Source organism: Amblyomma maculatum, chromosome 11 (genome assembly GCF_055883805.1).
Source record: "Amblyomma maculatum isolate TAMU_Amacu chromosome 11, ASM5588380v1, whole genome shotgun sequence".
In the NCBI taxonomy this organism is placed as follows: Eukaryota; Metazoa; Arthropoda; class Arachnida; order Ixodida; family Ixodidae; genus Amblyomma; species Amblyomma maculatum.
This window is the reverse complement of record NC_139354.1, coordinates 131,530,855-131,555,205: the sequence shown is the minus strand read 5'-3', so window position 1 is coordinate 131,555,205 and position 24,351 is coordinate 131,530,855.

Below are 24,351 nucleotides of genomic sequence, written 5' to 3'. Positions count from 1 at the left end.
TGCTGAAAAAGCGATTATTAAAAAGCTCGAAGGATGACGCGACAATCGCTTAGCCGGCATGGCGGCGACAGTTGTATTTTGTTTCAAAGAGGGCGCTCCGTTCTTTCGTTCATCCAACGGCCACTCGTTCGCTCGGTGCGACGTTCGGTGGCACCGCACACGGAAAATGCTTCTTTCTTCAAGAAATATTCCATGCAAGTTTTCAATTTTTTCATTCAGATTTCACAAAGCGTTTGTGTATATTGGAGCAAAATATTAGCCTCTTAAATTGAACATTTTTTAAATTACAAGCATTGTCTTACATTTCATTGTTGCTGCAGGCTGTGCAAGCCATGTGCTAGGGAAATTTGTCTTCTTTTAGCATATTTCTTACGTTGTTAACTTTTCAAAAGTGGTTCTCAAGTGTGCGCGACTTGATTCCGATCATTTTGCAGCTTATTTCAAGTTAAACCGTTACTGTTTTGCAGAGTACTGATTTCCTAAAGTACACAACTGCGTGGCATCGTAGCCCTAATAGCCAACTTCGGATATTCACGGCGTTACATTGGCTGGAACGGCGTATTGCCGTCGCGTGGCTCGGCCGCTCGGGTTACCTCGGGTGACCTCGGGCGGAATCCGGGCAAAAGCATATTTTGTCGTGTCTGGTGCGATAAAACGCTAACCGCATGAGTCGCGCGGCAGCACGATGCGCAGTGCGCAGAGGACCGCTAAAGCATTGCCGCTCGGCGCTGTCGCCCAGGTTCTGGGTTTTTAGAAAACCGCTCATGATGCTGGAACCAGCTCGCGAGTCAGCCAGTCGCAAAAGGCTTTGGGGTACTCACCTTAGTTGTTTTTTTTTTTTTGCATGCAAAGTTTGTTTTCCTTCTCCGGTATGAGCGAAAATCCTGCAGACGCTCATTTCGTCTGCTCCGTGCATATATGAGCGCATCGAGACGGTTTAGTAAAAGCTTGGTAGGGTAGTATTGTAAAACAAAAAAGACTAGTGTGGCTAGATATTGCTAATTTTCGAAAGTTGCAGAAAAACGCCACTGCTTTCAATCATGTCTGCATCGCAGTATGATAGCACGCCGCTGCGCTGGGAGCATTTTATTTATTTTTTTTTTTTTGGGGGGGGGGGGCTCGACGCTTTTCAAGAAGTTTCATAAGTGTTGCTTTTTAGTGCAAGAAACTGGATATAGCATAACTATACTCATTTACCAAACGAAGAGGCGGCGCTAACAAAGCAAGGCTGAAAACGCGTCTCTGTCGCTGAGGTCCTTCGCTCTGTGCGATGTGCACCAGCGGCAACGACAGGCGTTGGCGTCGTCTTCGCGCGATGCATCGCCAGGAATTGTCGCCTATTTTTTTCTTTCTGTATGGTTGCTTCAGCTGCAATAGATCAGTTGCAAAACCTACACGTCAGCTTCACGGTGCGGCAGACATTCCTGCACAATGGTAGCATAGACTTTGGGGTAATAGTTGGGTACAGTGATCGCACATCGCCTGACGGGTAGGGTAATTCCCGCACCTCTTGCCCATTCGTCACAGTATTACTCGCGTGCGCATTGTCGCCCCACTATTACCCTCTCCGGTTAGCGTCCCCTTTGTAAATTTTATTTCTTCACTCCTAGGGTGACAGTGCTCCCCCCATTATTCAAGTGTTAAGAATGCCCGAAAACCTTTCTCTGACAATGGCCTGTGCGTGGGGAACTGCATCCCAAGCAGCGTGGTCTGTGGTAGATGCATGTACTGCGCCTAACTATTATCCCTGAATCAGGTTCTGTCGCCACTGTGCACGAATTCCTGCCTCACAGGGACGCCGACTTGTAGGTTTTGCAACTGCTCTGCTATAGCATGTCCAGCAGGGCCGGAGCCTTAAGTGTGAGCGCTGGGTGGGCTCAGGCAATTTCAGTTCCAGGCCGGGTTCTGGTTTGTAGCATGAGGCCCGGGTCGGGCTCAAAATTTATGCCCGTGCACACCTCTAGTCGCGACGGTTGTGTAGCACACGTTTGGCGCCCGTGCATGCTTTTAATTTTGTTCTTTGCACCATGACACTTTGCTCCAGCGCCAAGACTGCATGAAACATCAGTATGCATTTTCCGGTCGTTATGCTAACTGATCGTCCCACCGCCCTGGCACAGCTATGCTATACCACGTGTAACATAGAGTTGCAATCAGTCCATTTTTTTGAGACAACTTTCAACTGAAATTATAGATTAACTAAACAGAGAAGAGTCGTGGTATGCTGTTATCATGATTTAGAGGCATCGATTTAATGGAGACTTTCTTTCCTTGCATTTAGGGCTCTTTGCTCTATAACGCCCGCAGTCCAGCTGCTCCACTTGTATCATCGCACTGCTTTTGCACAAGCAATGATCTGCCATCAAAGGGATGCTGCCTGTATGGGAGGCATACATCGTCAACATTTTGGAGCTGCATAACCTGTCAACAACTGTGGGAGCCTTGCCATGAAACATGCGATGTGTAAGGAAACATTGCCTCGGTAGGTATGACACATTGCCTTTGTTTTGCATTATATAAAGGCTTTAAATGCTCTGCTGGCTTTTTGCTATATGATTGCATGCTATATGACTTTTTCTGGCTTTTTAGCTCAAGACTTACTTGTTCAGAAGTCTTGCCCGCAGAGTGCAGAAAATAATATCCTTCATGTCCCTGGCAGTGCTTTAATAACTGGTGCTAAATTTCATTGCTTTATTTCAACAGTATGTGACTATTTCAAGTTGAGGCATGATTGAGTGAACCTGTGGTGTAATAGCACAACAACAGACATAGCTTGTTGAACTGACGAAGTAGTTGTCAATTGCCAAACACGGGAGTGCAGGTGCTTTAAGTGATGGAATATTTAACATACTTGATTATGCTTGCATTACAAGAATTCCCAGGAAGCCTGTATTGAGGTTGCAGAAAAGAAAGCCATTCAGTATTGCTCAGGTTATTTGCCTTCCACTCTCCCTTCATTACTGCTGCCTGCACTGTATGTATTTGTTCATACAGACATGCAGTTACTGACTGCTTGTAGATCTCGGGTTGCCTACACTGGCTTCAGCCATGTAGATGTAATATTACTTTGATCTAAACCAGGCTATTTACTTTGCTCAAAGTGACAATTATAAATAATTCTCTCCCCAACTCGCTTTATTCGCAGCTGCAACGAATTTATTCTGTAACCCTAGAGCAAGACATTTGCAGAAAGGAGATCATCATGCAATACTCGTTCAAATTTTGTAAATTTTAGAGAACATTCGGGTTGTTTTTGCATATGTTTCTGTGTTCGGAAAACAGAGCAGACTTGCTTACAGTGCAGGAGGGGTGGGCTGCAAGACAAAAGGAAATGATTAGTGCAGCTGCTCATTCAGGCGTGCATTCCTTGTGCATTTATTGCTCTTATATATGTGCACCTTTGCCTGCACGATTGCGAGGGCTTTCCCCATAATGGGTGGCAGTGATCTTGCCGCCTACCTCTCAGGGGGACTGCCCTTTTCCAACTACCTGCCCACAACCAACTCACCTCCTGGGCTTGAAATTTGTCATACTCAAGGACGATTTTCTGTGTTTGATGTTAGCAGTGACGTAATTTCAGATACGCAGTGTGCATCATTGGTTCATTAGTTTCATTTCGGGATGTTGTCACCCCTTATATTCCTTACTCATATTTCTTTTTCTACATCCCCTTGCAACTGCCAAACGAAATAAGACGTATAAAACTGCCAAACTCCCGCAGTCTCTGATTGCTATGTCAACAACAAAAAAGCTTTTGGATGTCTTAATAAAAGTAGAAATGATCCCCCGATTTTTTTTATTGTCATGTCTAGTCAGACGGTTTAGTGAACTGCCACATGCATATGCGCATATGCCGGCAGTGAGATATATATGTACTTTATTGTGCCAATAAATCAGTTGTGAATGGCGCTCTGTCCCGGTCTTCATTTCTTGTTTGTGTGCATGTTGTTCTGGTGTCTTTAATTTATAATGAGCACATTATGAAAACTATTCCTTGGTACATTACAAGTAAGGCAATTGTTTATAGTAGAATGCAGCAAGCAATAAATATGTGAAAACTCAAAAGCTGGATCTTGAAATGGTACGGTTATCTTGAGAATATTATATGCGTACACAGCCTTGAGAATATCTGCGATGTACACATCTCCCTCAGTTATCTGATTGAAGATAGCTTCATTGATTCTGTCAGGGCAATTACTTCTTTATTCTGGCCGCAGTAATGTATGCGTGCCTGTAACTGGTGTACTGCAGAACAATATTCTTTAATGTGTTCTTAAATATCCAGTTTTGCATGCTTACTAATCGATATTGTCTATTGCAGGAATGTTTAAGAATTTTTTAAAATTTGAAAGTTCTGGAGCCTGAACCGTCATATTTTCAGGAACTGCAATTCTATATGAACACTAAGCATCCACCTGAAGTCATCGGTTTGCCGGAAGCAGGTTTTTCCTTCCAAATATCTCTCTTTTGTACCTGGAATGGATATTATTTTGCATATATGTTTATCATCGCTACGTCATAAGATGCTGCATGCCCTTACAGGCCCAGAAATCTGTCGCAAAGTACTCTAAAAGAAGAATGTGTGGCAATAGATCTTCATATATACAGTAGAACCCCTTTATAGTAAAGCCACGGAGGCCAGAGAAAATATTTACTATATTGTCACGCAGTGGTGACGAGGTCGACGGCACAAATGAAGGGTCGATGATTGCACTAAAGAAACTGTTTATTTGAGCTGACTTGCGCCCGCAAAAGAACTAAGCAACTCGGCGGCGGCGATAGAAAACGTGCTCGTCGATCGTCGAACAAAAAAGGCTCGTCACACTCGGCAACGCTCAATTTAAAGGCTGCACAGAACAATCTAGATAACGTCGCAAACAGCTACCAGCACGGGCTGGAACATTGTGGAAAGACACCCGAGTGGCCGGAACCTTCGAGACAGATCTCGGTGCATCGTGCGCTACAACAAAACTCATAAAGGTGTGACTCGCGACATCGAGCATTAACAAACAAAGATTACGGAACTGATACGCGGTCCAGAATCAGAGTGATAAGCCTGTATGCCGGCGGCTGTTAAAAAAAACAACAAATACTGTTTTGAAGGTTTCGCGGCATTACTCCCCCCTTAAAAAAACATCGCCTCGATGTTTCAAAACAAAGAATCTTAAACATAAACACTGCGAAGTTTAAACACCACAGATTCTTTAACGCGCGTGCGTAATATGGCTTCAGTCGTACATGTACAATTTCTGGGCGTGCGCGTCGCCGTTGTGATGCTGACGTTCCGTCGGGAATGACTTCATAGTCCAGTGGTCCGACGCGGCGAAGGATTTTGTATGGCCCAAAGTATCGACGCAACAACTTTTTACTTAATCCGCGACGGCGAATTGGTGTCCAAACCCACACTTGATCTCCTGGATTGTACTCTGCGTGGCGTCGTCGTAAATTGTATCGTCGGCTGTCGGTGCGCTGTTGGTCTTTAATACGCAGCCGTGCGAGTCGTCGGGTTTCCTCTGCATGCTGCACGTAGGCGGCGACGTCCAGGTTGTCTTCGCTGGTTACTTGCGGCAGCATTGCGTCGAGCGTCGTCGTTGGCTTCATGCCGTACACAAGCTTAAACGGGGTCGCTCTGGTAGTCTCCTGGACTGTCGTGTTATACGCGAAGGTCACGTACGGCAAGATGGCGTCCCAGGTCTTGTGTTCAGGGTCGACGTACATAGCGATCATGTCCGCGATCGTTTTGTTCAGGCGCTCCGTAAGGCCATTGGTCTGGGGATGGTACGCAGTTGCTCGTCGATGGTTTGTGTGACTGTATTCAAGGATGGCTTGCGTCAACTCTGCCGTAAACGCCGTTCCCCTGTCCGTGATGAGCACTTCTGGGGCGCCGTGTCGCAAGAGAATTTGTTCGACAAAATATTTGGCGACTTATGCCGCGGTACCATTTGGTAGTGCTCTTGCTTCGGCGTAACGGGTAAGGTAGTCAGTGGCCACGATGATCCACTTGTTACCCATAGACGAAGATGGAAAGGGGCCGAGGAGATCTATCCCAATTTGTTAAAAGGGCAGGATTGGGGGCGGAATCGGGTTTAGTTGTCCTACTGGTCTGATCGGCGGCGTCTTGCGTCGTTGGCACTCACGACACGTCTTCACGTAGTGGGAAACTTCGGCAGGCAGTCGCGGCCAGTAATACTTCTCCTGGATTCGATGCAGCGTGCGCGCAAATCCGAGGTGGCCTGCTGTGGGCTCATCGTGCAACGCCTGCAGAATTTCTTGCCGAAGGGATTTAGGCACTACGAGAAGCTGCGCGGTCTTGCTTGGTGCAAAGTTCTTCTTCACGAGGAGGCCATTGCTTAACGTGAAGGATGATAAATGTCGCCTGAACACACCAGGACGGGAAGCGGTCTTTCCTTCCAAGTAATCGGCTAGCGCTTTCAGCTCAGGGTCTGATCGCTGTTGTTCTGCGAAACTGCTGGCGCTTACCGGTCCCAAAAAGGCGTCGTCGTCATCGTCCTTCGGGGGAGAATCGACGGGAGCGCGGGATAAGCAGTCTGCGTCGGAATGCTTCCGGCCCGACTTACAGACTAAAGTCATGTCAAAGTCTTGAAGTCGTAGGCTCCATCTGGCAAGGCGGCGGGAAGGATCTTTCAAATTAGTCAGCCAGCAGAGCGCGTGATGGTCGCTTACCACCTTGAATGGTCGGCCGTATAGGTATGGACGAAACTTAGAAGTAGCCCAGATGATCGCAAGGCACTCCTTCTCGGTCGTCGAGTAATTGACTTCAGCTTTTGTGAGGGACCTGCTAGCGTAGGCGATTACGTTTTCCTGTCCGGCACTCTTCTGGACGAGAATTCATGGCTCCTAGGTCTACACTGCTCGCGTCGGTGTGAATTTCGGTCTCGGCGTTTTCATCAAGGTGGCCAAGTACAGGAGGGCATTGCAGGCGGCGCTTAAGTTCGTCAAAGGCTTGTTCTTGTGTCGCTTCGCATTTAAAAGGTACGTCAGCCTTTGTAAGCTGCGTCAACGGTTCGGCGATCCGCGAAAAGTTTCTGACAAATTGTCGATAATAAGCGCACAGCCCAAGGTATCGGAGCACAGCTTTCTTGTCGGCAGGTGGTGGGAATTGTGCGATTGCAGCTGTTTTCTCCGGGTCTGGGCGAATACCGTCCTTGCTAACGATGTGACCTAGGAATCGGAGTTCTTCGTAGGCGAAGTGATACTTCTCTGCTTTTAGCGTTACCCCGATGACTTGATGGCTTCCAGCACTGTCTGTAGTCGTTTTAGGTGGTCTTCAAAGTTTGACGAGAAGACAACAACGTCGTCCAAATATACCAAACAAATTTGCCACTTCAAGCCTGCCTAGACTGTGTCCATTACTCGTTGAAATGTGGCTGGTGCGGAGCAGAGGCCAAATGGCATCACCTTAAATTCATAAAGGCCGTCCGGTGTGATGAATGCGGTCTTCTCGCGATCTCTTTCGTCGACCTCAATTTGCCAATATCCGCTCTTCAGGTCCATCGATGAGAAGTACCTTGCATTGCAGAGCCGGTCGAGAGTGTCGTCGATGCGGGGAAGCGGGTAGACATCCTTCTTTGTTATGCTATTCAAGCGGCGGTAATCAACGCAGAAGCGAAGGGTGCCGTCTTTCTTCTTCACCAAAACGACTGGTTCCGCCTAGGGGCTGTTCGATGGCTGGACTACGTCATCACGCAGCATTTCCTCAACTTGATCGCGAATGGCCTGGCGTTCTCGCGGCGATACACGATAAGGGCTTTGACGCAGAGGTCGGGTGTCTTCGTCCGTTATTATGCGGTGCTTGGCCAGTGGTGTTTGTCGTACCTTCGATGACGATGAGAAGCACTCCCCGTAGCTTCGAAGCAGACTGAGAATCTGGTCTTTCCTGTTGTGGGTCAATGCCGGGTTGATGTCAAATGTGGGCTGACGGAATAGGTCCGGTGCGTCTTCCAGCGTTTGGTCGTGGAGGGCGAATACATCTTTGAGGTCAGCTAATTCGTCGAGAAAAGCGATCGTCGTGCCCTTGTTGAGATGCCGGTATTCTTCGGTGAAGTTTGTTACCGGAACCTGAGCTTGACCTCTTAGGAATTTCGTGATGCCTCTTGCGATACCGACACATTGTTTTAAGAGCAATTGGACATTTCCTTCGACAATGCCTTCAGCGGGTTCGATGTTTGCGCTACCTACGCAGACTGCGATGCTTGATCGGGGCGGGACGGTCAATTCTTCATCGAGGACGTTTAGAGGGATGTGTTGCATCGATGTTGTCGCAGCAGGAATGGCTTTGTCTGCAGAGAGCTTGATGAGCTTGGATCGCAGGTCGATGATAGCCCTATGTTCATTTAGGAAGTCCATGCCTAAAATCACGTCGCGGGAGCACTGCTGCATGACAACAAAGCTGGTGGGGTAAGTACGCTTATTTACGGTTATTCTTGCAGTGCATCGTCCCGATGGAATAATCAGGTTGCCACCTGTGGTGCGAATCAGTGGGCCATCCCAAGCGGTGGTAACTTTTCTGAGCTGAGAGGCTAACGGTCCACTAATGAATGAATAGTCAGCTCCGGTGTCTACTAAGGCAGTGACTCTGGGACCGTCGATATCAACTTCAAGGTCACTTGTTCGCGTCCTCGCATTGTCCGTCGTTTCTTCAGGTCTTGGCCGGGGCATACCGTTGTTACTTCGCTGGGCGGCGGTGTCGGCTCGCACTCTGGTCGTGTTGTCGTCGGTGTCGTGTGGAGCGGCGATGAAATGGTTGCGTCGTCGTTAGTGGTCGCCTACGGCGGAGGATGTTCGTCTTTTCGCCGTTGAGCAACCTCACCTCCAAAGGTTGCTCTGTTTAGTTTCCCCTGCGCGGGCTTGGGGACCTTCCGCGCATACTCATCATAGGTACGGCCTGGCGACGCAAAGCGGGCCCTGTATGGCGATGGAGATCTGAACCGACCGCTTGGTGGCGCAATCTCACCGCTACGCAGATAGTTGTCAATTTCTTGTGGTCGTTCACCTTGGCGTGATCGTGGAGCGTCGACTGCAAATCCGCGGAGACCGATGCGTCGGTACTGGCAGTGGCGCAGAATGTGGCCGGCCTCACCGCAGTGGAAGCATAATGGCCGGTTGTTTGCAGTCCTCCAGGCGTCGCACTTCCTGGGGTTTAGGGGCCGTTGGTATGCTTGGCGGGTGGGGGACAAGGGGCGGTTTTCAGGAACAGGATGGTAGCGGCGAGGGTTCGGAAAGTCATCACGTCGGGGCGCAGGGCGACGTAAAGCACCAGTGTAATTCATTGCTGTTGCCTCTTGTGCTGGAATAGTCGAAGCCGTCGCTTGAGGAACGCCCAGCGCCTGCTGGACTTCTTCACGGACGACGTCCGCGAGCGTCGCCACCTGCTGCTGTTGCGATGATGGCATCAATCGGCGGAGCTCCTCTCGCACGATTTCCCGGATCAGGTCCCGAAGGTTCTCTCCACTCGCAGATGCGCTGGGGTGGTGGCTTGAGTAGTCTGGCTGTAGTGGTCGCTCGTAGTGGTGCATCCGGGTGTACAACGTCTTCTCGATGGCAGATGCTTCCGTTTCAAATTCCGTCACGGTTTTTGGCGGATTTCGGACAAGATTTGCAAAAAGCGATTCTTTGGCCCCTCGCATTAAAAATTTGACTCTCTCACCTTCAGTCATGTTAGGGTCGGCGCGGCGAAAGAGGCGCTTCATCTCTTCAACGTACGCCAGGACAGGCTCGTTAGGAAGTTGAAGTTTTGACTGAAGGAGGGCCTGTGCTCTTTCCTTTCGGACGACGCTTGAAAAAGCTGTCAAAAACATTTCCTTGAAAATGTCCCAATACTTCATAGCTGCCTCATGATTTTCGAACCAAACTCGGGCATGTCCTTGAAGAACAAAGTAGACCTACCTGAGTTTCGCAGCGTCGTTCCAGCCGTTGAATTCTGCCACACGGTCGAAAAGGTCCATCCAATCTCCAGCATCTTCATCCGGTCGTCCATGGAAGCAAGGGCGCTCACAGGGTTGAACGAAAACAACCGGTGCTGTAGGCTGAGCCATTGTCAGCGTCGATACCTTCCGCGATCGAATGGGGTCAGGCAGCAGACCGTGTTCGGGTTGTAGGCCTTGAAGTCAGCGGCTTGCTCGGTGACCTGTAGGCTGGTCTTCCAGGGCGACAGGAACACGGCTTGGGTCTTCCTTTGAAGGATCAAAGGCAGCACCTCCACCAAGTGTCACGTAGTGGTGACGAGGTCGACGACAAAAATGAAGGGTCGATTATTGCACTAAAGAAACTCTTTATTTGGGCTGAACTAAGCAACTCGGTGGCGGCGATAGAAAACGCGCTCGTCGATCGTCGAACAAAGAATGCTCGTAACACTCGGCAACGCTCAATACAAAGGCTGCACAGAACAATGTAGATAACGTCGCAAACAGCTACCAGCACGGGCTGGAACACTGTGGAAAGACACGCGAGTGGCCGGAACCTTCGAGACAGATCTCGGTGCATCTTGCGCTACAACAAAACTGATAAAGGTGTGACTCGCGACATCGAGCATTAACCAACAAAGATTACGGAACTGATACGCGGTCCAGAATCAAAGTGATAAGCCTGTATGCCGGCGGCTGAAAAAAAAAACAACAAATACTGTTTTGAAGGTTTCGCGGCAATATCATGGTCTTTACTCAGTGGTCTGTGATGACATGGTCCTGAAAGTGCTGTCTAGTAGTTAAATAGGCACTTACTGAACACGTCTTGTTGCTTAAAGAAAAAAACCTAAATAACTTCCATCTCGCTTTTATCATCTCTTTGTGTGATTTTTTCATTATAAAATTTCTCTACATCTTGTGGATGTACATCTAAAGCATGAAGATGTGATTACGAATGCAACCAAGTTCGATTTCATGTAAAAACTAAAGCTTTGCATGAACATGGTGTCCCTTTTTGCTCTTTCTGTCTTTTAAAAGGCAATAAATAATAAATTCGCATGGCACCCAAGTGCTGTAAGACCTTACTCGCTGCACCTCCACTTTCTTCCACCACTGCCTCATGATTTGTGCTGCACATTGCAGTGAATGTTGACCCATTTCTTCCCGTCCCTATTTTTGCTGCACTTTTACTCCTTTACTTTCTGAATGGAACACGCCACCTCCTTGCTATGTTTGTAGACAGCTTTACTTTTTTCTTCTTCGCGCTGCGCGCTTTCCCTCACGGCTCCAAGGCTGTAGGCTTCTTCTGACTGCTGCTACAGCTTGTAGTAAAGCCACCAAAACGAACACTCGGGGTTATTGTTCTGTTTTGAGATACAAAATGTGTTGGCCTCGCGACTCTAGGTAGTGCGCGGAAGTCGTCGCCATGGCCAGAAGCACTTTAACCGAATTTTACCAAAAACATCTTTACTATAAAGGGGGAAAATGTACAGTTGCCTATGGAAGATGAACTGGGACTTCAGTTTCACTTTACTATATAAGAGGTTTTACTATAGCGGGGTTTTGTATTTTGTACTCAATCGTATAGAGCACCCAGACTTCGAATATGTGTTTGGATAAGTGTTGAGAAGGTGAGTTTAGATCTTATGGTGATATTGCTTGTCTTCTGTGCAGATGTAATTTGTAAGATCCACGGGCCAATCCCCTCAACAAACTGTTCCTGAATGGTTGTTTCCTGCGGGGCGCCCAGCTTACTATCTGTGCCATGCGCTTCCCCCGCCCCCTCAACCTCATCACTTGATCCATTGACCCTTCACTGCCAACTATCGTGCTCAACACAGTCCACTGCCATTATCCATCCATGGTGGACACTGCCCTGGAATGCACCCATGCTCAGCCTCCTATTCCTGCAACACCTCTTTGCACTACAAGGCTATAGTGCATCAACCCTGCTCAACATGTCCAGCCCTTTCCATCATGGCCAATGCACACTGCACCCCATCACCTCTATCTGCACTACCTTGGTCATGTGCTGCTTAGTGCCCTGTTTCCAAATACACCTACTAGCCTCTCCCATATTAACCCTGTACCCAATGCCTCCTGCACTGCAGTTTGGCCCTCTGATGTCCTTGTGGCATGTACATGTATATGAGCTCTCAATAAAATGTTTTCGGAAAAAATTTTGCTTGCCTCATTTAATTGCATGGTTTTTATGGCTCCTTAGGGAGATGACATGCAAGGTGATATTAGGAAATGACTGCATACGAAAACCACAATTCTCAGAGTGACAGTTAAGCAAATGGCAGCAGTAAGGGCAAGGGTGAAATAACTGCATCGCTAAAGGTGGCTTAACAGTGGCAGTGCCAATGCCACGTGTGCCGATGAATACTTGCTGCATGCCAATAAATACCAATATGTGATACTAGCGGCGCGGCCGGTTTATTGCCAATGTCACATGTGCCAATAAGTACTAGTGGCATGCCAATACGTGACACTGGGGGCACGGCCAGCTGATAGCCTATGTTGGCAGTGCCAAGACAGGTGCAATGTTGGCATATAAGCCGGACCAATATATAAAAATGTAGTAATTTCTAAAAAACACCAGTGTTACGCCAATGTTGGTACCAATTTTTGCCGACGTTGGGCCGGGGTTGGTGTGATGTTGGTGTGCTGCCTGGGAAAGTGAACATGGCACTAACCGCAATGAAAATAGGTAAAAAGGTTTGAATGATAGAAATAAAAACATTGACGGACTGTGAGCATGACGATAACAGGATAAAAGCCCAACAAAAAACATGGCCAAAAAAGATCACCATTGATAAACGACTAAAAAACACAAGCAAAAAAATTAGAAAGTTTTCAAAATCTTTTAAAATCTATACAATCTTGAGAGAAAGGCTACTTCTTTTTCTGACAGTAGAATTGAAGGCATGCTTACGCACTGATCATTTATCCTTTGAATGCTGGCATAATCTCACGTGCTAGCTTATCAACGTGTCTCCCTATCTCTTAGGTTTTTTCGAATTCTGGTAAGCATCTTGATTCCGCATGTTCACAATCCCTACAGTGAATGCCTAGATGGCGCGACTTTTGAATGTTTACACTGTATTTGTGTTCTTTCATTCTCTCTTTTAAGCAACGATCCGTCTGACCAATGTACTTTTTCTCGCAAGAGAGGAATGGAATAAATAACCGACTTAGAACAATGAAAAAATTGCTGCTGGTGGCGAGTGGTGCAAATGTTCCTTACTTTTTTAGGTTTATTTAATCGATTGCAGAGACGTGCTAAATGCTCTGGGGCACTGAAAACTACTTCTACACCAACTTTTTTTTCAATTTTTCTCAGGTTGTGCCAAATTTGGTGCTTGTATGACAGAACAACCAAATGTTTTCTGAACAACCATTGTCTTTCAGCTAAAGGTCTTTTTGACTCAATCAGCATACCCTCAGCAACTGAGGCCAAAAGCTTAGGAGGGTAGCCTGCTTGTTCCAATCTGGCTGTCTGCCTTAAGAAACTTTTTTCAGTGCAGTGAATGCAAGATTTTGTGAGAGCATTTTTGAAAACAGCTTGAACAATAGTCCTTTTTACGAGCATAGAGTGGGCTGAGTCAAACGGAAGGATGAGCTTATTGCCACCGGGTTTGTATGACCAACATTTATGATCTACCTTAAATTCTAGACTGAGTTCATGGAATTGTAACACGTTTTTTCGGGCCGCTCATGGGTCAAAACTAAGGGTGTCAGGCATTGTGGAAACAAATTTAGGGCTGCTTCTACTTCCAGATTAAACATATCATGACAGCATTCAAAGAGCACCAGAAACGCATCAACAAACCGGAAGACGTTAAGGATCTTCGTTCCTTCCAGCAGTCTATTAATAGCATTGTCAAGTTTAGCTAGATATAGGTTGCTTAAAACCGGCGATATGACAGATCTAATGCAGATACCTTGTTTCTGCAGAAACACATGGTCATTCCAAGCGGCGAAAGTTGATTGAAGGTACGCTGATAAAAGATCCAAGAAACCTACTACAGGAATGCCACATTCATTTTGAAAGGCAACAGAGCCAAAATTATCTATACATTCACTGATACATCTGAGAAGTTCATCATGGGGAATGGTATAATAAAGATCTTTGACGTCCACCGAGAAACCTAGAACGATAGTGTAACCGTTCAAAAGTCGCGCCATCTAGGCATTCACTGTAGGGATTGTGAACATGCGGATTGAAGATGCTTAGCAGAATTCGAAAAAACCTCAGTGATAGGGAGACACGTTGATAAGGTAACACGTGAGATTATGGAAGCAGCCAGCATTCAAAGTATGAATGATCAGTGCGTAAGCATGCCTTCAATTCTACTGTCAGAAAAAGAAGTGACCTTTTTCTCAACATACTATAGATTTTAACAGAGTTCGAAAACTTTTTTGGTTGTGTTTTTTAGTCGTTTATCATTGGTGATACGTTTTGGCCGTGTTTTTTGTTGGGCTTTTATCCTGTTATCGTTATGCTCACAGTGGTGTCAATGTTTTTATTTCTAGCATTCAAACCTTTTTACCTTTTTTTTTGCGGTTAGTGCTATGTTCACTTTCTTGTTTGTACAAACATTGTTGTGTTTTTTGCTTTTAAATGTTCATCTCTGTTTTTGTTATCGGCACTGGAGATAACTTTCATGCAGCAGAAATTATTTATCAGAGTGTATCCCTCATAACATTTTTGTTGTCGTCTTTCTTCAAGAAAGGTTTTTTCAGCAGTGTTTGGCTCCCTTCCTTGATTACGTGTTCTGAGAGGCACCGCTTAAATACGGGTCACCTTCTTTCGAAAATAAAGTTGTTAGTTCCGCGCTCCCTCCTGTGTACCTTCGTTCTCTTGTGTTGCGTCCTGTTCCGCGCTGTGTTCCCAAATAAAGTCAGTGGCAAGCCATCTTGATCTCTGCGCAAAAAAAGAGGACAGCCTCATCACGCCTACCAAGCACGCGCAGTTCCTCCTTCGTGGCACCAGGAGAGAATGCCGGAGGTTCGCTGTCCCTTTCCCGCCTGGCTCTGCGGGACATACCAAATATTGGGCGCGAGCGCCACCACTGGAGCGAATGACGCTAGTGTCGACCTAGGGGAAAAAGTGGGATCACGTGTTTCCGCTTGCTGCTGCTGAAACAGACGCTCGATTGAATTTGTGCGTTTTAAAAGCTAATAGTCGCGTTTATTTCTGTAGTGTGGGTTGATATAGAGTACCAGACTTGCACTTTTTGATCTTGTATCATTACTGAGGCTGCTGAAGTTTATTTACGCTATTGCTATGGTCCGTTTCTGCTCTGCACCCGGACGTAAGCAAGGGAACTCGGCGCAAGCTCCCATTGCTACCCGAACCATACGCTCACAGAATTTTCCTTTCGTAATTAAAATTTGAATGGGCAAATCAGCGGGTGATAATTCTCATGATGTGCGCAGCGGACATTTCAGCGAGCGAGAGTTTGCCCGTAAAGTTGGCGTAAAAGTTCGGTGAGCTCAGAAGAAACGGCGAGCACGTTTTAATTCGCGCTTATCACATATGAATTGTAACGATGCTAGTGCTGAAAGGATAGAAGAATGCTGGCTTCTTCATGGAGGAGGGATTGTGCTAAGGCCAGAAGGTCACAAATTACTCTGAAGTAACATATTGACACGGAAGTTTCGCTGAAGTGAACTAGAAGATTCTACCGCCTCGGGCAGCGGTATGCATGGTGAGGTGTCTCACGCAGCGTCTCTAGTACTGTAGTAATTTCAAATGACAAGTCCGTGAATAAACGAAAGATAGAGCATTGCATGAATGTTGTGATGCGCTGGTCGAGATATGCGTAAAAAAACCCGTTAAGGTACACAGTTTACAAGACAACACACATGCATTTCCCCGCACGGGCCGGGCCCTTCTCCTCGCTTAGCGCGGGAAGGCCGCGCGTGCTGACCATGTTCGAGTAAATTCGACACCTCTCCAGAGGGCCGAGGGGGAGAGGCATAGCTTTGGCAGCGCTAAGCTGTTTTCCGTTCCTCTTCCGCGCCTGGAAGCTTCTGCGCTGGCTATTTAGGAGCACGCCGCGCAGCCATCGACGGTTCCAGTTGTGATCTTGGTTTGATGTTTGATTCTCTCTCGGAGAAGACAGCATAGCAGGCACGCCCCGACTCAGAAGTCGTAAAAAGAGCGATGCGCTCAGTTTGCAGTTAGTCCTTAACACAGTCTCGTTTGTAACGTGTGATGTCTCACTGCCTCGCCTAAATAAATTTTCTGTATCTTGTGTTTGTGTTGTATAAAGTTAATTTTCGTTTTGTTACTGCACGTTCGTCGTCCTACATCTCATTGTGTGTGTGAGAGAACTGCACGTTGCCTGCCGAATCGACGAGCGCCTTAGAAAGGTGCGGAAGACTTGAAGAACAACAAGGGCCTGACGTTTAGTGCACCCTTAGCAAGTCTGAACGCAATTATACCGTGACTGAGCAAGAGTGCCTTGCCGTCATTTTTGGCATACAGCGGTTTCGCTCGTATCTTTATGGACGTGCCTTTACAGTCATCACTGATCATCATTCGTTTTGCTGGCTGGTGAATCTACGCGACCCCTGCGGTCGGTTGGCCCGCTGGGCATTACGCCTTCAGGCATTCAACTTTACAGTGTCGTACAAAAGTGGCCGCCAACACGCTGACGCTGACTGCCTCTCACGCCTACCCTCGCAACTACCCTCTCCGATGACAGCTTTGACGACTACCTTGCCGCCGTTTCCGTACAATTTCCGGATCTTGCCACATTCTAGCAAGAACAATGAAAAGATCAAGACATGGTATCACATTTTGAAAAAGCTCGTGATCCGCCATCTGCGAACCCTTTCTGCATTCGCGATGGTTTGCTGTATCGAAAAAATTACTCGTCTGGCGTTGCACGCTTTCTGCTAGTCGTTCCGGCTAGCCTCTACTCCTCTGTTCTACACTCTATGCACGATGACGTTACAGCTGGGCACTTGGGTTTGCCAGGACTCTTACACGCATTAAGAAACGTTTCAACTGGCCAAACATGCGTCGAACGACTCAGCGTTACGTGAACTCCTGCGTGCAGTGTCTGCGCTTCAAGCTTCCCACGACTTCTCCGCCGGGTTACTTACATCCGGTGACACCACCGCCCACACCATATGAACAAATGGGTGTTGACCTCATAGGCCCGTTTCCCCGGTCGTCCAAAGGCAATCGCTGGGTCATCGTGTGCGTTGATCATCTCACGCGTTACTGTGATACTGCCGCCAACCCTTCCGCCACCGCCGCTGACGTCTCTTTCTTTCTTCTTTCCGCTGTCGTCCTGCGTCATGGGCCTCCTCGTGTAATTATCAGTGACCGAGGCCGCCAATTTACGGCAGATGTTGTGGAACAGCTTCTACGCTATTGTACTTGCCAGTTGCGTCACTCTACGCCGTACCATTCTCAGACAAATGGCCTCATTGAACGTACAAAGCGGACACTGACGAACGCTTGCGATGTATGTTGACTCGCAGCACAAGAACGGGGATAATGTGCTTCCATTCATTACGTACGCCTATAACATCTCGAAGAATGAGACTTCTTACAGTCCATTTTTCCTCCTCGTCTCCCGTCCTCATATTTCCCGTCCGCCACGACGTTCTCTCGACACCATTTGTCGTTCTCTCTCGACACCGAGCCTTCTGTTTCGAGCACCCTCGGCCGCTCTGAAGAGGCTCGTCGGGTCGCCCGATTACGCACTCTGGCCTCGCAGGACCGCTCTAAGCAGCGCTACTACCGTCGGCATCAGGATGTCCCCCACCTTCCCGGCGACTTAGTGTGGCTCTGGACACCTCTCCGCAAGCGTGGTTTGTCCCAGAAGCTGTTGTCGTACTACACAGGCCCGTGTATTGTGCTCAAACGCATTAATGAGTTGAACGTTCCCAAGGTCGCCCCTCTCGGAAAACACAAGTGTTTAATGTCGCAAGAATTAAGCGCTGCCACTCTCGGGACTCTGACTGGCAGCCCAAGGGCTTCGTCTGCGAAGTGGGAAATGTCAGGCATGCGCACAGAAGAGAACAAGAAAGTGCAAAAAGAGGCTCTCCAGGATAGAGGTTGAAGAGGAAACTCACCATTTGTTGGTTAACGCACCAGTCTAAGGTGCAGAATCACTCCGTAAATAAACCTTAACAATATCATACGTTCCCAATAGCCGGCTTTGCATCTTCATGCAAGCGTTTGATTGCTTGGTCACCATGACTAGACGTAGGTGCGCAGGTCTGTACAACCTGTAGTGTATACCACTCATTAGACATGATTACAATGGCTGCCAACCTCTGACTACATGCGCAAAATTCAAGCCGTTCTTTAGATGCTCCAATGGAAGGGAGCGGTATCTGTCGTACGTCTGGATGAACTCCTCAACCCCACTGTGAGAACACGGGAAAGAGATCGAAAGAACGTAGAGAAAGCTGCCATAGTACTGGGCTTCGGAATATTTCCGACCACCCGTCCATTTTAAATTTGCACTGACATCACATCATCAGGGCAGTGTCAACTGTAATAAAAGTGTCGCCAGCGGGCTTCCCGTTTGGCAGGCTGGACACACTTTGCTGGCACTGCTTTAAATTTAGCGGGCCGTTGATATTTACCGGAGCTTAAGACAGCTCTGTTCCTTTCCTTACACCCCTCTGTGGTACGTTCTGTTAAAGGGGTACACAAACATCTCTCGGGCATTGCTCACAAACTATCTCAGTCGCTAGATTATGCTGCGATACACATTTTAACGTAATAAAACACTTCTACGCGCAGTACAGGTCCCGCAATCATATTCGAAAGTTGGCGCTCTTTCCGTCGACTTTTCAGGTGTTCATTCTCCTCTGTGCAATGCTACTACGTATTATCGTTTTCAAATGACTATTGGCCTGCTTCGTTGCGACGTCACGCAGCCATTATGCAAAAAAAAATGGAATACGTTTAAGTTTTAGTTATCAGGAAAGAAAATTAGAATGTTTTGCAGATAGAAACATTTTTTTGAAAGCTTTTTTCCTTTCACTTCCGGTCTCGCGTGGGCGCCGCGGTAACCACGGTAACCACGGCGCGGTCGCGCGCGGCGACCTCGTTTCAGTTCCCTGCGGGGCGCTTTCTGCCTGTGTATGTTCTCGTTTCATGTGTCTCCCTCGCGAATTGAACTTCGAAGTCGGCTTACTGGTCTCCAGCATTAGGTTGGAGCCCTAAATGCCATGCCCCAGTGCACCGCGTCGTACGTAGTGCAGCGAATTCTTGGAGGCAACCGCTCCATTCCCGTGTCCACCAAACAAAAATGCGCACCTCGGATCGAGTCAAGGGGACAACATACGCTGGTACGTAATAAACGACAGTTTCACATGTGCAGTGAGTTAGTCATTGTTGTCATGCATCATACTGTGGCGGATTTCAAATGCTACCGTCTCAACTCTTGGCTTGACTGCGTCCAACTCATTTTGTCAGGTAGTAAGATTGTATCGTATAAACGTTTGTCTTATAGTAAATTAGATTAGCTCGGCCGTGCGCGATGAGCGAACCCGCGGTATAGTGTGCCGGCGTTTGCAGCTTTCGGCCCCTGATACTGGTGCAGATTGCGGGTTCGCATTGTACGCAGGAGCAACGAATTAAGCACCATTACCTGACCTACTACGAGCAAATAAAAGATACCGCAAGATCAAAGCACCGTGTGCAGTTTCACCCCAAACGACTGAGCGGTTCAGCCGGAGAGATGCAAGCCGCCGCGGTAAACACGTATTAGGATTCGCATGCTGTATCGGCCTCTTGCAAGGTTTCACATGACGTACAGTGATGAGGAGGCACCGAAGAAACAAAGAAAACAACTTTATTTCTAGAGAAGGCCGACAGCATTTCTCTAGATAAGTCCTAGAGCATATTCTATTATGCCCTGAGGCAGATAACAACGTTATAAAAAGCCTCTCTCCGCGGCAAAGCGCTGTGCTTTCTTAGTCGCTCAACAGTATACATTACTCTAAGAACCCGGTATTATTTCGCGCCACATAATAACAATCAGCGCAAGTACACTGTTGTGTTTTAAACTGTGTAGCTTAACGGATGGGGAACAGCGAGTCCGTGAAAAGAAATGTGGCATGGTCACTTGTGAAGTCCGTTCAATTCAATTACTTCCGTTTACTTCCAGCTCGGCCTCAAGAAGCTGAACAACTCTGATCGGCATAATATTTCGCAATCTAGCCTTGCACACACTCTGAACCGACAGTTGCTCTGCCTTTCCTACTTTTTGTTTCAAGCGGCAGCTTTGATGCAATACTTGAAGGGCCAGCGAGTGATCGCACACTATGTGGAGTTGCCGCGATAAGCAAACAGCAACATGTTTTGTGTGCACTTTTGCTTAGCCGCAGCAAAAAGCGAAACACAGAGATACGGATACAACAACACTGCACTCACTCAGACAGAAATAGTCATATGAAACTGCGCTCCAGGTATTGTTAGTCGCAGCGAACATATTGCAACAATTGTTTCGGCTCCAGCGGCCAATGCTTTGCGGCAATACTGACAGTTGTACTGTGCAATTGAATAGTCATGATGAAGCGCAAATCTGTGCCTCTGTACAGCAATTAGGTGTCCTTTTCACGGTTTTCATAGGCATCAGTCATAAAGTGGCGCTCTGATGTTTTGCTTGCAGCTGTCTCTCTGTGTGAAGAGCCCTGAGACCGTTTCTCAGCATCCTGGAGGAGCTGTGGACGCACGCTGCGTGAAATAGTAATCGAGATTACAACAGTTCACTTAGTGTTTAGTATAATATTATAAGTAGAATAAAGTTTTCACTTAGGGGCAAAAAGTAGGCTTCATTTTCACTGGAGCGGCACTGAATTGTCCTTTTCCTGATTTTCCCATTGTCACTTTCCAGCGGTCCACTCCTTTTTTATTCTGTACCTGGAGCCTTGAAGAATTATTAATGAAGTGAATAACAGCAAGATCGGACCTAAAAAAAAGGTAAATATGAATGAATGTCTCATACTTAAAAACAAATGTATTTATCGTTGACTACTAGCAAATTATGCCGAGTAAAGGCTGCTGTAAGAAACCATTATGCATTATATTCACATCCCTGCAACAGAGATTGCTTCTGTTTTAGCTTCTATATCTAGCACCTTTATATGAAATTAATAAAGTGGTGCAACGATCTTCAAGCAGCAAAATGAATGCATGACATGGACTATACAACATCATATCGTGAATCACCCGTGTTCTCCCTGCTGTTGTATTCTAGCGATCATCATTAGTCCATCAAGTGAACCTTGAGCATTCTTGCAGTGTCAATACCGCAGCTTCGGGAAATTCCAGACGGTTCTAGAGGGGTCGGAAACTTGCGCTGATAACTTCCAGTTCTTTGAAACTACCTTTGTCTTGAGATTGCACTAAGTTGAGGAGCACAAGAGAAAGAGGAGATGTTTTTCCAGCCAGCACTCCATGATTGCACTCACCTTTGTGTCTTTGCAGTGTCTAAGCTCTTGTTATTTGTCTCTGTATATTCCTGGTGCGCTGTTCTTTATCTCATGTCATCTTCCTATTTGAACATAACAGCAATGACGTTCAATGAGTACCATTGGGTGGCCTGTGGAGTACGTCTATAACCTCCTGTATCACTTTTTCCATGGAAGGGGATTACAGAATGGCTAGTGCTACCATCCTACCAAATATTTTTTTACCATATTATATGAAGCATCCTTGAACGTTATAAGTGTGCACTGCAGTCGCCCGCAAATTTATGAAAACTACCTTTGACATGGAAGTTTTCCAAGTTTCGAAAAGAAAGACACAAGATAAGTTCAGCTAATTTTACAGCAGTGTATTTACTATCGGGATGGAAGGATTGTAGCAACTGGCTCATAAGGTGCATTGGATGCCTTCTTTATGCAGAATTTGGGATTGAGTTATGTGGTGGGCACTTTTTTTTTGGCAGATGTCAGCCTCGACTCCTGTGAATCACAATTGTAGGATCTCGTTTTATCTGGCTCGATAACATGAGAGCTCCAGATCACGCACTGCACTGAGGAGACTGAAGTCAAGCCCACTTTCCATATAAATAAGGCACCCAATACATACAGTAACACAGCAGCCCTCCTCCTTAGATACAAAAAAACACTTGAACTCGTTTTCTCTTTTTTTTTTCCAGACCTGACCACTAAACCATGAGAAATACTGTTTCGAGGTGCTTGACATTTGTTACAGTGCAATGTTTCCGCCCTCCAGGGCTAATCTATAGCACGAATTTAAAACGATAAGCTTATTTGCAAGCTTCAATGGGCTGCTTTGTAAGTTGAAGGATCAAACGGTGGAAATGTAAATAGAGCAAATGAAGCACGAGCGTTCATAGATGAACTTCTGTTTTTCTTTTCCTCTCTGTGTTCTATTTCCTCTGGCCTCTTTTCCTTTTATAGTAACAATATTTTGCACATACTATAAAAGCTTTAGGTAAGAATTTATTGTTTAATATGTCATGCAGAAAAGTTGGACTGCATAGTCACACTGGAGTGAAAAATAATGTCTTAGTTTTTTTTTTTCATTTATCTTAACTTACTTGCATCCCACCATCCGAGTATACAATTGATTTGGGAGCAATCCTAATCACCAATTTGTAAAAAGATTTAAGGGAAGATGTTTTGACTTTGGCAGACAGTTGTGGAATTTCATTCAAAAACCGGGAGTTTTTCAGAATAGAGTTCAGCTTCATGAAAGCACATGAATCTGTTAAAAATATATGCGTAAATAAATACATATATATATTTGGCTCATGAGTTGCAGTGTTGGTCTGTATTCTAGTCAATCGTAAATGCTGAACCTGCTTACAGCTGCGGCATTGCAGCTGAAGACAGTTTTAGCATCATATTCATAAAACGACTCCAGGTCTTGTACTACTATATTACTGTGAAAAACAAATCTAAGAGATATTGTCGGGCAAACCTGCTGCACTTTGTCTTCTTTAAAATTTTCAGTATATGACAGTATGAAAAAATCCATTGTATCTGTGTTTCATACTGCCATATATAACCAGGCGGCCTCAGTATTAAAATATCTTGCAGTCTCAGCACTCACATATACATTATTTTGTTTCTTCAGTTTATTATCGTTTTTTTTTCTCGGCATTGTCATATGTGAACTTGCTAATATGTGCGGATGTCTAGAAAATATTTTTTGTTTGTGAAATTCTGTTTGCATTACCTATCCCTTAAGTTTATGATTGGTTGACAAACGCCGCAAATATGGGCCGTGAACCTGCCAAACAACATCAAAGTGAAATCTTTACAATAAAAACCTATACAAAACAGATTCCCTCTGCTCATCCATAGCTTGTTTGCAAGGAGATCATGCAGACATTTGCGTATGGTCCGTCATGGCCATCATGCTTATTGCATATTTGGTTCAACAGGCTGAACCAAATGCTGATAATCAGTTCACCATCACCCTGGCCCAGGGCAGCAAGATAGCAAACACGGCTTGTGATTGTCTGGAATCATGGTTCTATCGCTTCACTGCCCTTCAACATGCTCACAGCTTTCAACATCATAAATTCAGTACAGAATACCGTTATGATCATGTGTTCGCCCTAATTATTAAAGCAAGCAACTGCACACATCTTTAATACTGTGCCAGGCGTGAACGTAGTGCTGTATGTGCGATATGCTGTTCTTGCAATATGTCCGGATAGCTGGGTGGCGGTATGTAGATAGATGAAATTAAAGACACATTACATAATAATATATGTCAGCAAATGTACCTCTTCCCCAATGGTTTGCAACAATAAAACATTTTATAATTCAATTTTTGTATTGTATTAAGAATGTGTTGATTCATTTTATGTACATACATGCAAGTAACACTTGCCGAGGCACTCTTGGTGTGATTGAAAATAATTTCTCCTAATAATATGCATAAATTGCCGCCTTTTGTTAAAGACTGCACTAAGGCTCGTTAAGTTGAGGCCAGGCCCCATGCATGGCACTGCACCTCACTTCACCTAGTTAATATGAATTGCAGCTTGTCAATTTTTGTATCGCAGCATTGTCTTACCTCCTTTATTTTTACCTGTTTGCATTGTAGGATTTGGTCAGTCTGAATGAAAACAACGCTGTACGTGTACTACTTGGCGCTGTAGCCGGGGGAGTCGCAACGCCCATCTCCTCCGAGGTCCACTTCCATTCCACCCAGCTGGCTGATGATCTGGACCTTCTGTGCATGGAAAAGCTGGGACAAAAATAAATGTGCATTTGTGAGCCACTTGTAGGATTGCGCCGAACTGTGTCACTAGATAGTTGCACTGTTGCATTCGCGCGCGCTTGTTTTTCTTTTTTGTTATTACACAAGCTTGCCATAAGGCATATTACAGAAACAATTGCAAATCATTCTCTGGCTGTGTATAATTCCTGTCTATTCTGTCGACCGACACTTACA